The sequence below is a fragment of the Mixophyes fleayi genome, chromosome 4 (assembly GCF_038048845.1).
Source record: "Mixophyes fleayi isolate aMixFle1 chromosome 4, aMixFle1.hap1, whole genome shotgun sequence".
NCBI lineage: Eukaryota > Metazoa > Chordata > Amphibia > Anura > Limnodynastidae > Mixophyes > Mixophyes fleayi.
Window position 1 is genome coordinate 83,948,174 of NC_134405.1, and position 17,275 is coordinate 83,965,448.

At 40.3% G+C, this 17,275-nt stretch overlaps 1 long non-coding RNA gene across 2 annotated transcripts; it reads left to right on the forward strand.

The window, feature by feature from the left end:
* The first annotated feature begins 1,838 nt into the window (after positions 1 to 1,838).
* LOC142151734 (uncharacterized) lies at positions 1,839 to 16,999 on the forward strand. 2 transcript variants are annotated; one of them, XR_012691234.1, is made up of 4 exons: positions 1,839 to 1,900; positions 13,831 to 13,909; positions 14,492 to 14,565; positions 15,736 to 16,999. It is a non-coding gene; the product is annotated as an uncharacterized LOC142151734 (long non-coding RNA). The 2 variants fall into 2 exon arrangements; XR_012691235.1 differs by lacking the exon at positions 13,831 to 13,909 and having other exon boundaries at positions 1,849 to 1,900.
* Positions 17,000 to 17,275: the final 276 nt, after the last annotated feature.

Here is a 17,275-nt window from a genome sequence, read left to right on the forward strand (position 1 = left end):
TTTCTGTACTTCTGAGGAACATAAGGTCATATCTCAGCCACTGACATATTATATAAGGAGGACCAGGAGGAAAGGACACAAGCTGGAGACGACTATAGAACAAAACAACAAGACATATAGAGCATTTATTTATTTTTATTAAATAATTATAAAATTTAACTTAACTTTTCACATTTTGTTATATATCACAAAATTATCCAGCCCAATTTTGTTTATTTGAGTTGCCTGATATGTACCAACAGCTCAGATCTGTGCATTAAATACAGTTATAATGCTGGTCACATATTACTGTCAATATTGGACAGCTGGACAGATATTGTAGCGTGGCCTCCAAAAAGACTGCTTACAACCACCTCCGATAATGATCCAATCAAATTGCTATCTGCCTTGGTGCAGAGTCAGCCTTTCATAGGGCCCTAGTGAATGTTAGAAACAATTAGGCCCGATCTTGTCTAAGTTGGCCACCTACGTGTGTGACCAAATTGGGCACTAAGAGAATAGGTTAGATAGAACCCTGCACTAGACATTAACAGTGCTTATTATAAGAACTCCTTTGCGGCATCTAATTTGATCAGATATCATATAATGTTAGATACAGAAAAGGTAGATTTTTAGCTACTGGCTTCTATTCTAATTTTTATTATTAGTTATATGAATATGTGAGATGTTCATAGTCTAGCTATCCTCCCTTTTCTTTATCAAACTTTAATTGGGGAGCCACAATATCTCCCTTTTGGCCAGCAGCTCTCTTCAGCTCACAGTCTTAGATATTGTTATATTTTGTGAATTGTGCCACTTCACTTAGCGTCAGTTGCATTTTCTGTTTTGTATTATCATATAATGTTTATCTCATCCGTGTTGCTGTGTGCTTTCTCAATAATATATATATATATATATATAATGTTATAGTATTACAGGGGCATTCCTATCATTGTCATGAGATATAGACATATCTCCCAACATTCAGAATCCCAAAAGCGGGACAAAATAAGTCCCACCCTCACCCCAACTACACCCAGTTTCACCCAAACTCCTTCTGCAAATGAGCATGTTGTTGCAAACCACACCCACTTTGCCATTAAGCCCCTCTCATTTTAGAATCAAGACATCACGCCAAAAATAGGAACAGTTGGGATGTATGGATATAGATTTAGTTTCCACAATTGGGTACCAGTTAGATAAGTGTATCTATTACTGCCCTGGGCCAGATAAAAATTAAAATTGTTAATAGCAAAATATTCCTAAAAATAAAGTGTGAGTTATCAGTAGGTAGATATCATATTAACCAGGTAAATTCCTGAATGGTATAGATTTCACTGGGACCGGAGCAGAATATCACAATATTTGAATGCTATAATATAACTATCAGTTGTGTGTCATTTGCACATGATTGCTATTAGTAATGTTATTCCAAGGTCGGAAAATATCTGTTATAGGATGCTGACAGTTGCACCAATTAACACAATAACCCAAGTGTTATTGAATTGCTTTCATTGTGAGTGTTTTTGAGTTTAATTCAAAATAAAAGTTTCTCAACACAACATGTTTTTCAAGTATTCATTGATTAAAGTAGGGTCTGATTAAGGGTTATGGCTGCTCTAGGTACATGTTACTTAGGATGGGGTCCAGTTACTCAGATACCCCCCCCTTTCTCTACGCATGGATCCTCCCCATTAGAAGGTATATTTAATGTATTATAACACATTGTCTGCAGGCTAGGAAACATTTTCCATGAGCAACTGCCTATGTTTTCATGAACTTTGGCCTCAACAAAATGGCCACTGTCACTTTTGTCTCAAGTGTATTATTTTTTACAGTTTTTTATCTAGTGCTTTTAGTGTTTGACAGGAAATACTGAAAGTACATGACCTGTTATCTGCAGTCTGATGTGCAGCTCTGGGTAAGTAACTATAACACTCAGGGTCGGACTGGACCATGAAGGGCCCCACCAGGGAAACCAGTGTGAGGGGCCAAACTAATAGCATTGCAAGCTGGAGGGGGTGTGACTAGTGCTGAACTATGTTTATATGAAAGATCTACACTAACATTACTTATTTTCAGCAGAAAATGCAATTAGGATGATGTCACGCCCGACAGTGAGTGGCGGGGAGGAGACGGAGCACCCCATCAGCTGTTGGAGGGGAGGGCGGCGGTGGTGATCCATGGTCCCTCCCCGTGGATTTATCTGAAGCTGTGCGGCGGCCGTGGAGGGTATGGTCAGCGGTCGCCGCACAGTATTAAAGTAATTTTAATTCTGTGTTGCGCCCACGGCGCCCGGTGCCCTAGGCAACTGCCTAACCTTGCCTAATGGGAGCGCCGGGCATGCCTCTTCCGCAGACATACGAATGACACAGTATAAGTATCATAGAGGGGTCTTGTTATTGGCAGAACCTTTGTGGGTGTCTGGGAAAGGTGTCAGCAGTGTTGGATATGGTTGTTAAGCCACACACGTTTAAACTTAACCAAGGTGTTGGTTTATTGAACACTTGTAACAGCTATAGCAATGCAGGTACTCACAGGGTTAATGGCTGTGCAGCAGAGGATGGTACAACAGTCTTATGCAGGTTATGTATTGAACAGTATCCTGTATACACATCTGCAGGGTATAAGCCGATTCTGATATACTGCACGCCTGTGCAGAATTGTAATGGGCAGGCTCTGGTTATAGAATAAAGCCACAGGTCACTTGTATATGTGCTGAGTTTATACACACACACACACACACACACAACCACTATTCACATGCGGACGGCCGGTCACTGCCCCACTGTGCTACTAGACCACCGGGGGAAAACACACAAGGAGACAGAGCGTAGCACTCCAAACCAGCATTTGTATATTTGTATCACATGAACACAGTTCAGTTCATTATGAGAGCCTGTACATTGTGCACTTTGCCTATGATTAGAGGCTTGCTGTGTTTCAGGTGCCAGACTATATTATTCAGCCTCTAATACCCTTTACAGCTCTATAGCATGCAAAGCAAATGTATATCTAAAGTGCAGCAAGTGTATACACTATATTTAAAGCATTTGGAACAGCAGGGTTACAGGGGAAATATAGCAAAGGTGCAACACTTGTCAGAATTTTTGCTGACAGTACTGAACATGTTCCAGATGTTTACATAATTTTTCGCTTACAAGTCGAGCAAGTTAGACAACCAGAAACTGTTATATTCTCCCCCCTCCAAAGAGCAATTGCTCATTCGTTTTAAACAACACAGTAGTGAAAGATCATTATAAAATGTAAAAATCATAGTAAGTTACTCGAAGATATATTTTAATCCCATGCTTCATATATAAAAATGTTTACTTTGTATGAAAGTCATGAAAAGACACATTCATAAAGTACATGGAGAAGATTATCAGCCATTCATGTGAAAGCTTTGCTCCCTCTATTATTCAGTTAGGTGTTGTCTGTAATAATACCTTTTTAAATTGACAAGATTACATCCTGTAGCAGGGGTGGCCAACCCGCGGCTCTTTGACTTTAAAATTGAGGCTCCTGGTCGGTGGCTGATAGCAATGCTTGGGGTGCCGACATCCACAGATCTGACAGCCCGTCTGACAGCACTGTGCGTCATGTGATCTCCTCTGCATAACGTAGGGAGGTCACGTTATCACTGCTATCCAATCGGGGAAGGAGGAGAGTGTGTAGTCTGCTCTAGCTCCTTACTCTACGCGAGTTCCAGCATCTATGTAACAGGTAAGTAAGGGGCATGTGAGAGGCTGATGGCATTTGGTGATATCTGTTGGAATGTATGGGGGTTTGGTTGGCGTGTATGGGACATGTATGCAGCTGTAGAATGCCTAAGGGAACAAGGTTGCACAAACTAAAATCCCATTTTTAGACACCCCAGGTACTCACCTGATCCTGAGGAGTAACTATGAACACACCTTCCCTGCTGTTACTCACTTGACTAGGTCACTGGGGTCCGCTAGTACACAGCCGTGCCTGCGGCCTGAACCCCAGCCTCTCAGACTACCATCTTAGAGCTCAGGACTTTAGGTGCCTTTTCGGACCGGTTAGAGGGGCCTCATATGCCAATCTACTAATTAACTAAGTAGGGCTTAACACCCTTCTAAACTATCCGAAATCTAGCGCTCTGTTGTGTCACAATAAGAGTCTATCACCCTGCTATCAACAAGGACCTAATGTCCTTCTACCTACCAGGGGTCTTGTACCCCACTAATCTATCTGCCGCTCAGGCCTAATGCCCGGTATGCGCCTCGGGCCTAGTGCCCGTTGTGGGAAAGAGGTGCGGGCGGGGGTTCGGAAGAAGGGGTTCCCAGTAGGGGTCTACCTGTCCCTGGGGAACCGCTGACCACCTCGGCATTGCTCCTCGCTCTGCCACTGCTGCTTGAATCAGCCGCTGACTTCTTCGGGCCCTTTGTGCTTGATCCCATCATCTTCAACGCAGGGTAGCTTTCAGCCCTTATAAGGGCTCCCTGCCGCTGTTCTCCGTCACTCTCCAACAAATTCTTTCTTCTTCTTTTTGTCAATCTTGCAGTCTTCTCCGGCATCTTCAGGCTCCGCCGATGAAGTGCCTAAAATGATGGCGCACAGCAGCTTATAAATTCACTGTTGCGCTGTAATTTCTGTGTGTTCAGAAATATCTAATATTTAAAAGTCATACTACTTGATCTGCAGTCATTCATCAAACTGTTAATAATGCACTTTATTCAGCATATCTAATGGAAATACCCATGCATATTATAAGTGGCTGTTACAATTGTACCATATTGTGTACACATCTGATATTAGTGTAGCAGAAATATTTTGTGCATGAATGAACAGTGAGTCCAGATACAAATGTCTGTTTCTGTCCTGTTTGTTATATTCTGGGGCGAACAAAGTTCCTGTTCACCAGAGCGTGTTAGCTTATGTTTAACAGGCAGACCACATATGCTCACAGCATATTTAGTTCCGATTCATGAGATTTAAAGTCCACTGCCATTGTCTATGTCCCAGTTACACTACCCAACTGTCTCTCTAAAATTACGTCATGGCAACGTTCCCTATTTCTCTAACGTTCGTTTTGCTACTGCTTATTCACGCCAAGGGGCAAGATCAGCCTGCACAAGGCCAGCTTAAGGAATATGCAACTATAAACACTGGAAAAAAACTAAAGCGGAGGTCTCCATTAAAGTTGATACTCTGTCATCTGCTCTGCTAGCATTTTAAACTATATCAGTTCAGTTTATTCATTGTTAACGAGGTGGTCATAAATTCTTCTCACCTGTAAAGGGAATTTATAGGGAGCAAAGACTTGATATACAGTCAGGTCCATAAATATTGGGACATCGACACAATTCTCATATTTTGGGCTCTATACACCACCACAATGGATTTGAAATGAAACAAACAAGATGTGCTTTAACTGCAAACTTTCAGCTTTAATTTGAGGGAATTTACATCCAAATCAGGTGACCAGTGTAGGAATTACAACGGTTTCTATATGTGCCTCCCACTTTTTAAGGGACCAAAAGTAATGGGACAAACTAAACAATCCTACATCAAACTTTCACTTTTTAATACTTTGTTGCAAATCCTTTGCAGTCAATAACAGCCTGAAGTCTGGAACGCATAGACATCATCAGACGCTGGGTTTCATCCCTGGTGATGCTCTGCCAGGCCTCTACTGCAAATGTCTTCAGTTCCTGCTTGTTCTTGGGGCATTTTCCCTTTAGTTTTGTCTTTATCAAGCGAAATGCATGCTCAATCGTATTCAGGTCAGGTGATTGACTTGGCCATTGCATAACATTCCACTTTTTAGCCTTAAAAAACTCTTTGGTTGCTTTGGCAGTATGCTTCGGGTCATTGTCCATCTGCACTGTGAAGCGCCGTCCAATAAGTTCTGAAGCATTTGACTGAATATGAGTAGATAATATTGCCCAAAACACTTCAGAATACTTCCTGCTGCTTTTGTCAGCAGTCACATCATCAATAAATACAAGGGAACCAGTTCCATTGGCAGCCATACATGCCCACGCCATGACACTACCACCACCATGCTTCACTGATTAGGTGGTATGTTTTGGATCATGAGCAGTTCCTTTCCTTCTCCATACACTTCTCTTCCCATCACTCTGGTACAAGTTGATCTTTGTCTCATCTGTCCATAGGATGTTGTTCCAGAACTGTAATGGCTTTTTTAGATGTTGTTTGCCAAACTCTAATCTGGTCTTCCTGTTTTTGTGGCCCACCAATGGTTTACATCTTGTGGTGAACCCTCTATATTCACTCTTGTGAAGTATTTTCTTGATTGTTGACTTTGACACATATACACCTACCTCCTGGAGAGTGATCTTGATTTGGCCAACTGTTGTAAAGGGGTTTTTCTTCATCAGGGAAGAAATTCTTCTGTCATCCACCACAGTTGTTTTCCGTGGTCCTCCGGGTCTTTTGGTGTTGCTGAGCTCTCCGGTGCGTTCTTTCTTTTTAAGAATGTTCCAAATAGTTGATTTGGCCACACCTCATATTTTTGCTATCTCCCTGATAGGTTTGTTTTGATTTTTCAGCCTAATGATGACTTGCTTCACTGATAGTGACAGCTCTTTGGATCTCATATTGAGAGTCGACAGCAACAGATTCCAAATGCAAATGTCACACCTAGAATCAACTCCAGACCTCTTACCTGCTTAATTGATGATGAAATAACGATGGAATAGCCCACACATGTCCATGAAATAGCTTTTGAGTCGATTGTCCCATTACTTTTGGTCCCATAAAAAGTGGGAGGCACATATAGAAACCGTTGTAATTCCTACACTGGTCACCTGATTTGGATGTAAATTCCCTCAAATTAAAGCTGAAAGTTTGCAGTTAAAGCACATCTTGTTTGTTTCATTTCAAATCCATTGTGGTGGTGTATAGAGCCCAAAATATGAGAATTGTGTCGATGTCCCAATATTTATGGACCTGACTGTATGTCTCATGGGCTTTGTTTGAAAGACGACACAGTCCAGGATGGAGTGCACACTAAAAGCCATTATATTTACTTTTGTGAATGCAAGATACAAATACTTTACAGTTTTTGTTTTTAAAATAACGATTCAACAAAAAGTCACAACAGTATCATTATGTACTGTGATAGAACACCCAGCAAATGACAGACACAAACCACTTCTTGCTTGGGAAAATTATGCTTTTTTTAATGTTCACGTCATAAATAACATAGCAGTTTTTGTCAGAATGACACCAGGGGGTAAATGTATTAAAGTGTGAAGTTGACAATTTTTGGCAAAACAAGTTTTGCGTTTAAAGTCATTGCCGGTTTAAATTTCCCTTGCAAAAGTCACTGAATATCAGCGGCTTGCCAAATCCGCACTGTAATACATTTACCCCTAGGTGACCCTCGCTTTAGCTAAACACAGAACACCTGTCTAATCACCGGTCAACTAGCTGGCATCGGTCGTCCAGCCCACAAGAGCAGACAGTTTTTTTTAACCTCAACCCAAGCACTACAAACCAATCAAAGAAAACAACAAACCAATTACACCTCTGTGGTGCACCTGTGTGTTTGTGTTCTGCATGGGAAACCAGTCTGCAGTTGTTCCTGCAGACAGATTTATACCTATCCCTATAGAGGAGAGGTGTGACGAATAAGCCTCTTTATCAAGTATATTAAAATAAAAAGATAAAATAATTATACATCCATTGAGCAAATTGTCACAAGTTTTATTTTTTATTTCCCTTTATGCTAAAGTGACTGCTGCCAAGTAGATTATAGTCTGCAAACCATGGACAACTTGCTAAAATGTCTGAGTTAAAGCAAACAGTTCACTGTTGCTGTACATAAAAGTTTGCTTTGTGATCTGTCCCAGCCATATTAAATTTCTAAAAACATTAAAAATTCCATGTACTATATGCCTCTCTCAACTCTCCCCCAACCTTCAATCCTTCAAATGCTTACTCAAAACTCAGCTTTTCAAGCTCGCCTATCCTATCACCTCCTCTTCCTTCGCCTGATATCTCCATCTTCTCCCAGTTGGTCCTCCTGTCTCTCTCCACCCCTTTCTCTAGAATGTAAACTCTCACGGGCAGGGTCCTTTCTACTTATTGTCCCATGTCTGTCCACTGTCTGACTTCTTCACAAGTCCTGTCATGTCTTTTGCTGCAAGGAGTATGCATGAAGATGAGGTTGGATAGTGGTTAGGAGTAGTGAAGATAAAGAGGGTCTTGTACATGAGGATGAGACATTTCAAGAGGTTCTGTAGGGGAAGGGGAGCCAGTGTAATGTTTGGCAGAGAGAGAAGGCAGAAGTAAACGAGCAATAGAGGAAGATGAGTCTTGCTGCAGCGAGAGGCCCAATTTAATAGATTATGGGACAAGTTTTCCTTTTAGAGAGAGTCATATGTGCCAGTGATGATATCGCCTATATATTTTATTTTATTTTATTAGGTTTCCATGAATTTTTGTAGTTGGATTTGCGGAGTTCAAGGATAGAAGGAGGGTTCGAAAAAATAATCTTATATCCCAAAGATAAGACCTTAAAAAAGTTCAGGATGCGTGCAGAGATGTTAAGGTGAACAAGGAGATTTTGTACTCATCTAAGCCCACCACATGCCATTAATGTCTGTGGATAAATATATTGTCATGGACAAGAGCTCAATGATAAGTAATGATATGCAAATATAAGGGGCGAAATGGGACACTCCTGCCTAGTGCTGTAGGTGATATCAAAGGTCTCAGCTAGAACACCACTCACCCAGAGCCTGGCCAAGGGATCTGAGTAAAGATCATGTATCCACTGCAAGAAATCTTCCCTGATCCCAGATTGATGTAGATTATCGAGCATAAGTGGCCAACTGACTTTATTGAAAGCTTTCTCCGCATCAAGAGAAAGCACTAGTGTTGGGGAATTCGGAGAGTTTATGGTATAAATATGGCAAACCACCCTCCTGGTGTTGTTGCAGACTTTTTTGCCTCAGACAAAATCTACGGTATACTAATTAGGGTAGCACCATATTCATGGTGTTTCAGTAGAATTTCGCATAGATTTTGACATCCGTGTTAAAATAAATAATTGGGTGGTGGCGAGTGCAGTTGGATGGGTCTTTGCTCTGTTTTGGAATAACAATTGTATGGGCCTCTAGAGCTTCTTTTGAAAAGGTATTAGGTTTTAAAAATTGTTGAAGAGGGAGGTAAAGAGAGGGGAAAAGACAGCACTAAATGGTTTGTAGTAGGGGGCGGTGAAGCCATCTGAGCCAGGGGGATCTATTTATTTTAATTTTTTTGAGAACTTCTGCTACCCTTCTCTCTTTAGTCTTAGCATCCAGTACCTGCAGTGAGCCTGTTGTGAGCTTAGGTAGATGACATTGGGCTACAAAATCTTGTGCTGATTCAACAACTGGAAGGGGTGCGTTTGTAATGTGGTCAATATTATAAAGCTTAGTATAGAATTTAAGGAATTCAACAATAATTTGTTTGGGATCCTAAATTAAATTACCAGTGGCAGACCTAACCAACAGGACATTACTGTTGGATAATTTAGTCTTAATCTAGAGGCCAGTAACCTGTCAACTTTATCCCCTTTTCGTAAAAAGACTGGATCAGCCATTTGAGGGAATTTTTAGCTTGAGCCGAAACTAGTTTAGATATACGCTGGCTGAGCCAGCTTGTCATAATCTTCAACTGGCCCAGTGTTTTTGTGAAAATGATCTAGGATATTTATCTGTTCAGAGATATCATAAATGTTTTAGTCACATGTTTTTTTGGTGTAAGCTGCAGCTTTGTTCAAATTACCCCTAATCACTGATTTATGGCCATCCCATAGTAGCCTATGAGAGACTATTGGGGTTGCGTTTGTTGTAAAATAATCTCTAATCTGAGTGTCTATTTGCTTCCGTAATTGGGGGTTAAGGATAGTCCTGTCATTAAGATGCCAGAAGCATTGACGCTGTCCAGTCCATTAGATCAGCCGCCATGGCTGGACCATCGTCTGACCATGTGCTGGGAAAAATGGAGGCATTGGAGACATTCTGGGCAGGGAAAATATTAAGAAAATGTTGTTTAATCTAGTATGGACATTGTGTACCGAGGAGGTCTCTCACTAATCCCCTAGGCATCAAATAAGAGGTGCTGGGTGAAGAGGTGCGCCAGACATTAAGTGGGGTGGGGGTGCTGCTTGGACCTGTCCAGGTGGCTATCTAGTGTTTTTAGAGTCACAGGCCATGACCACATTACCTTTTCTGTGTAGTGACAAAATGTCTTTTAGGTTATGAAAGAAAGGGGCTTGGTCTGTGTTGGGAACATACACATTTTTTTTAAAGTATAAAAGTGGTTGTTCAGTTCTCCCACCAAAATGAGGTATCGCCCCTGTGGGTTATGGGTGATACTAGAGGGTGTAAACGTTAGACTTTTTTTTTTTTTTTACACCTGTGGGGACAAATGAGTGGAAGGAGAAGGGAAAGTGCTGAGACCTTAGGTCCAAGTGGCAAAATGTGAATCTTGGAGGAAAACTACATATCCTCTCATCTGTTCTAGCGAGTGAAACAGAGTAGAAAGTGTCACAATCTGCCTCTGTCTGCAGTACATCATCTCCTCGTTGGATGCTGCTTTGACTGTATGATATCCTACCTGCAAGGGGTTAAGCCCTCATCTTTTGTCTTGAATCCTGAACACCTGTGTCTGGTCTTCATAGTCAGCATACTGGTGCCAGTTCATCAATTGCTACTGTTCCTGGTCTCAAACTCGGGTACTCCTGTCATCTGTACCTGATTGGTCTCCTTGAATCAGACTCCTGCTTGGCTTATTGTTTTGCACATTTCCCTGTGAACCTGAATCTGGCTTTGTTGATTTCACTTCTGTTTGCTCCTTGGTACCATTGTGGATCTCTGGGTTTTGACTCTCGCTTGCTGACCCTTCTCTGTACTTCTTTCGTTGAGCCTCCAGCTATCACCTGTGATTATCCAGCCTCTGCTGCAGTCAAGAAATAAGTAAGCCTTCAGCTCCTGTAATTTATAGACTGTGCCTCTTAGCATGTTGCTATATTCCTGCTACCTCCTGGTGATTTTCCAGCATCCAGCTATCACCTGTGAATATCCAGTTTCTGCTGTTTATTTAGTGCATTATCAGTTTTGACTGTGTCTACTATTTCTGCCATTATAATATTGATTGTGTTGTACTCAGCATCTGTTATCTGTGGAGTATATGGACTGAAGCTTTCTGTATTACCATTGTCTGCATCAAATTATTTATCTGTGTAATTCTTACTTTAAAAAAAGAGCACAGTTTTTGTTTTCACAAATTCTCCGTGGTTGAATACTGGGAGCTCTGCCAAACATTACTGGGGACAATTCAGATCTTTGTCGTTAAAGGTTAGTATTTTAATAGACATATGTAGATGGAATTAACAGCTGGAGGGAAATGATGGAAGTTTTTGTACCAGGGCTCCGAGGAGGTTGCCTTGTGGATGAGGAGGGGGCAAGGGAAGGGTGAAGGGGAGGGAAAAGCCACCAGGGGTTATGGGAGATGGCCTTACAGAGAGGGAGGTAGTTTTGAATAGGAGTTTGAAAACATAAGGAGGATAAGAGGGTTAGGGTCATTAACATAGATAGCCCAAGGAATCACACCCAAAGAGGGAAGTGACGGAAACACTTAAGCTGTACAAAACTGGTCTTAAGGAGCAGAGGAGGGTAGTTTGGCATTGACTGTACCATATTAGAGGGGAAGATGATTTTAAGACCTTAGAGTCCAAAGTGAGTGAGGTACTATGTTATGTTGATATATGTACAGGATAAAGAATATGGGTTAAGTGAGGTGAAGTATTAGTACAACTGGGTAATTGGAGAGTTAGATGTTGTGCAATATAAATCATAGCTCACATAGTCTTAACAGCAACAGTTTAACAATAAATCACAGTAATGTACAACTTATCCAATCGCCGTGTCTAGAATTCATCTGACACTTGTGGAGGAATGGAACTTGTTCCTAGACCTAGTACAGGAGACAGCAGATTATGGATGAACTCCAGCCTAAACAAACAAACAAAAAGCATACAAAGAAAAAAACAATAGCTTTAGTAGAAAAACTGTAAATACTGGAGATATAGGGCCTGATTCAAGTCCTAGTACAACTTGTAAGCAAGCTGTGTTTTAAAAACAAGCAAAGAAATTGAGGATAGTTCTATCCGTATTCAAATCCAAGACTACCTCAAGATATATTTTGGGGTGAATCTGGGTAGAAGTACACTTTGGTTAAACAGTACTTTCTGTACGTAGACACAAACAACAGTATACGCACATGTGTATGTACAATAAAATATGACATTAGAAAGCATTAAAAAACAAATAAACTAAGAACAACTTAACAGTATAATCATTTATAGAAATAATAAAAAAAAAATGCTTTTTCTATAGTCTATGTTTCTTGCATACTAGCAAGTGGTGCACGTACGTGTACTCTACAACTGAAAACAAGCATACTTACAAGAAACCCAGGACTTGAATTGGCGGCATCTGCGTTGAAAAGCCCTTTGTACATTGGCTACGTTAGTCTGCCGCTTCCTTTCCCCGTTACACATTTCAAGTCTTGGGCAGTTGTGTAATTTTTTTTTCTGGACATAAATTGGTCCGTTCTTGAGCATGCACAGAGCAATTTCATGTAAGATATGCTACACAAGTGGTCGTACATCTTATCGTGAATGTCCTGTAGAGTCTATAAGAAAAACTACTATGATTCAAAAGTATGGACTATTATAGTTAAAAAAAAAACCTGAACATAGACTTGAACAAAGGAGCCTTGATAATTTCCATAAATTAGAGAAACCAGTCTCAAGGAAACTGTCTGGAACCATGCACCTGCCTTGGAAACTTGGGGCAGGGCAACTACATAGTATATAGTAACCAAAGTTGTAGCCAAAGGATTTATGAATTTGGAAAAGGCAGATTGTCAGACCTATCTAGGAGCTCTTTAGGTTAGAGGATCTTTGCCACTTTCTGTAGGTGTGTCTAGTCAGGGATGGCGGATTTGGGATTTTCAGCTTCCTGAGCATAATGAGACCCTCATCTGGTGATCTAGTAGATAGCATTTTACCTACAGATTATACTTGAAAAGAGAAGGGAAGATTCAATCTGTATTTGATTTTGTTATTACATGTTTGACTTATGTCCTTCGTCTCTCTGCATTTGAGTAGAATTGAGGGAGTCAGGTCTTAATAAATGAGTAGCTTTGCACCATCACGTGACCTTGGTGCACGATCTCGCCTCTTTGAAAATTTGGAATGGTGAAGGCATATAATTACGTCACTTGGGACATCAGAGTCCTGTGGCCAGGGTCAAAGAGATCAGTGGGCTCTATCAAGAATCAGTGTATCTGGTACTGTAGGTGCCAGCAGCCTGAAAATACGGAGGAGATATTCAAGTTGGGGACGTCCATTGTCTTGGGTATGTTGCGGATCCTGAGGTTGTTACAACTTTTCCTGTATCTGTTAATTACTGAAGGGTATTCCTCAGTTGAGCGAATTCATGTTCCGAGAACTTTTAAAAAATAATAACTTCAGAGCGTATCCACTCAGTTTCTGATGTTCGTGACTTCTGTTGAAAGGCCAGAATCACCTTGGAGGCTTCATCTTTAATGATCTGTTTTATGGTTTTAATTTCCAAGAGAACAGTCACTATGTCAGCTTTAGTGGATGGAGTTCTGTCTGCGGTAAACTCACTACCAGACGCTGGGTTGGTAGTACTGTACATTTTATAATATATATTTCTGCAATACAGCACAGTAATTAGTGATTTAGAAATGTCAAAATTTGAATATTCTGTAAATACTGAATTGCATATAGAGAATTTTTGTATATAGAGCCTATATGTTATTTTTTTTTCATAGAAAGCTTATTATTCCAGAAAACTTAAATTTTCAGGACCAGAGGCGGAAGTGGCCATAGACCTTACCAGGAGTTATCCAGGTAGATGAATTCCCCCCTCCATGACATCATGGAGCCACTTGGGCAAGCTAAATTATTTGGGACAGTATTTGGACAGGCTGAAATGTGTGCTGCCTGTTTCCTTACAGATTCCCGCACATCCACTTACAAAGGCACCACAGCCTCTGTACAAATGCACATTCCTGCCCCCATGTTGACCTCCCTTCCATTTATCTCCTCCTTCCACTTGCTTCCTCTGAATAAATGAAGGAGCAGCCTCCTCTGAGGAAGTGCAGTAGCCTGCCAACCTGACTTTACTTACCCTCTTCTTCTCTTTCCAGCTCAGACTCCATTTTCCCCTTCATTCTTTGACTGTCCCTCTCAAGCCCTATCTCCGACCCCCTTCCCATCCACTTGCCCCAGACAATGTGCCCTGACTGTGCTTATTTTAGCAGTATTCTTCAGTTGAACATTGATATTCTTTAAATTTCCGTTATTGAACATTTTGCAATTAGAGCTCTGCCTGTCCCTTTCTTTCTCCTCCTTTGTGTGTATGTCTCCTATTAACCTCAACTTATATGTCCTCCATCTTTTTTTCTCCCATCTGCCCCCAATGGCCTCCAGTGCCAATCTGAAGTGCCGTTTAGAAACAGAAGCACAACAGTGTTCAACACCACAGTTGAACCTTTGAATGACAGGTAAGCACCTGATTTCTGACTTTTGGTACATTATGTGTCTTATTCATCATGCTCAAAACCCCACTAGTGTACGCGCTAATGGGGTTTTCAGACACTGCTGTTCAGGGATTCCTCATTGAAGGTTTTGCACGCACTGTGGGGCTGATTTATGAAAGGACTAAAAGCCATTCAATAAATCAATAGGGCTTTTATCACTTCAAAGGGTTCCCGATGCAACGGCAATCTTTCCATTTGCAGGGGCTACTGCCGGTGATAGCAGCATTATCGCTGTCAGAGGAAAGACTTCTTTGCATGGGAAACCCTATTTAGCAAGTTTTGTGGAGGAACATATACCACCGCAATACCTGTTCTGTTATCACTATCAGTCATTGGCCCGACTTATCACTGTGTGTGCAGGGCTAACTGCATGCTAACCCTGTCTACTTTGTGTTGGCCCCACCTACATGAGGCCACTTTAAGTTCCCAATCCACCCCTGCTCAAGACTGTAAATAATACACCTTTTAGAAAAAAAAATAAAAATAAAATAAAAAAACACGAAAATTTATTGTAATTTTATTGGATTGTGGCATGACAAGATTATGCAGTCTACTACAGAAGACCTAATGCTTTCATGTCATTTTGCCAATCAAAATCCTCCAAAATGGAATGACATAAGATTCTATAGCTGGTAAGAACCTAATAATAAATAAAACTGCAGCAATGATTATACCACAATATTTTTGTTGTAAGTGTGAGATAGATATATATATATATATATATATATATATATATATATATATATATATATATATATATATATATATATATATATATATATATATATATAACATATACATACACACACACACACACATTTCAATTATTTTTTATCTATAAATATATAATTTGGTAGAGAAAGGAGAGCATGATGGGAAATATGAATAACTACTATTAAAACATAACTATACTTAGGATAAGCTAGATGCTTTTATACAATTCATTGGGGGTACATTACTGTGTGTAAAATATACATATTAAAATATAAAATAAAAAGATGATGGTATTTCTCATATCCAGGTGTGTTTACCTTCTCTGGGATATTAAACTACTTTTTTTGTAATGTAAATTTTAATAGCAAAAAAATGTAAAGGCAAATTGTCCGCATTACGTCATATTGGGTTTTGTTACAGAACTGTACTGTTCACTCTACATTCTGTACCACAGACACCTGGCTTCCTGTAAATCTACAGTGTGGATAAGCAGCTCTTGGTAGGTGCGTGTTCTTTATATACAAATTGACCTCTCTGAAGAGGAGAACGTTCAGGAGTCTACTATGGCTTCCATGCAAGGTTGTCAACTGCGTGAAACACAAAACATTGATATTTTACAGTCTCTCTCAGCTGCCATAAATGAGCTGATGGGGAATCTCAGAGAAGACAACACCTATACCTACAATACAGACATTTTATTACCCAACCAAGTGGTTGAAGAAAACAATGCAGCTCATAATGTAGTGCCAAAGTATGTTCAAACTGAAGAGACGAGAGAGGAGCTAGAACAGCGTTTGAAAGAACTAAAAGCTGCAATAAAGAAGAATAAGGCCGAGCTGAAAGTACTCTCTAAGGAGAAGAGAAAATTTAAAATAGAAACTCGGTGAAAACACCTTCTGTTTTCGGTGACAGGGTTTGATGAGTAGAATAGGAAGAGCAGTGCTACAATTATTTTAAAGGAGGTCTGGTGGGGAGGTAGCAATAGAGGAAATAGAAAAAAAACAAAGTTTAAAATAAAGTGATATACATTACTAAACATAAAGGAAAGAAAGAAAGGAGCGGTGGTGGTGTTGGTGAAGAGGGTCGGTCATGAAAAGAGAAAACTATATTATTAGTGAAGGCAGCTAGGTAAGAGGCTAGTGGCAGGTATATGTTATTGTGTATTGCACAGGGTTAAAAGACTTTATGGAGTTGAAGTCATTAAATACTTTTCATAATATAAACTCAGAACATATCACCACTAACCATAAACATACCTGATTGTAACAAGAAGGTGCTCCTCCAATGATATACTTCATCTCATATTACTGTACAGTAGGGATAACAGTGGTCTGAAGATATCCAGGATAAAGTTAAAGATGTCCACTATTGTAAAAGTGAAACCATTACATTTCTCAGGGTAAGATCTCACATCAGAATACTCTTTCAGTTACTGAGATGTAAGGGAATGTGCCTAATATTTTTGATGTATTGTTGCTGACATTCTCCTACTCAGAAGCAGCATGACCTTTACTAACATTGCCATATCCCTGGGTCTACTTTTTCAGCTGACAACATTACCAATCTCACTCTCATGTCTTTACTTCCTGAGGACCATAAGGTCATATCTCAGCCACTGGCATATTGTATGAGGACCAGGAGTAAAGGACACAAGCTGGAGAGGACTGTAGAACAAAACAATAAAGCATATTGTTTTTTCTATTAGATAAATATAGTATTTAGCATCAGCCATTTTGCAGAGTCAGCTTTTCATGGGGCCCTAGTGATTGCCAGAAGCAAGTAGGCCCAAACTCGCCCAGGTTGGCCAGCTATGTGTGGAACCGTATTGGACAATGATCCTGTGTGCTCTGCTCACGCCATGTGGCAAGATCAGCCTGTATAAGGCCAGCTTACGGCATATACAAATATAAACAAAAACGTTAAAGAAATAAACTAAAGCGAAGGACTGCTTGAAAGTTTG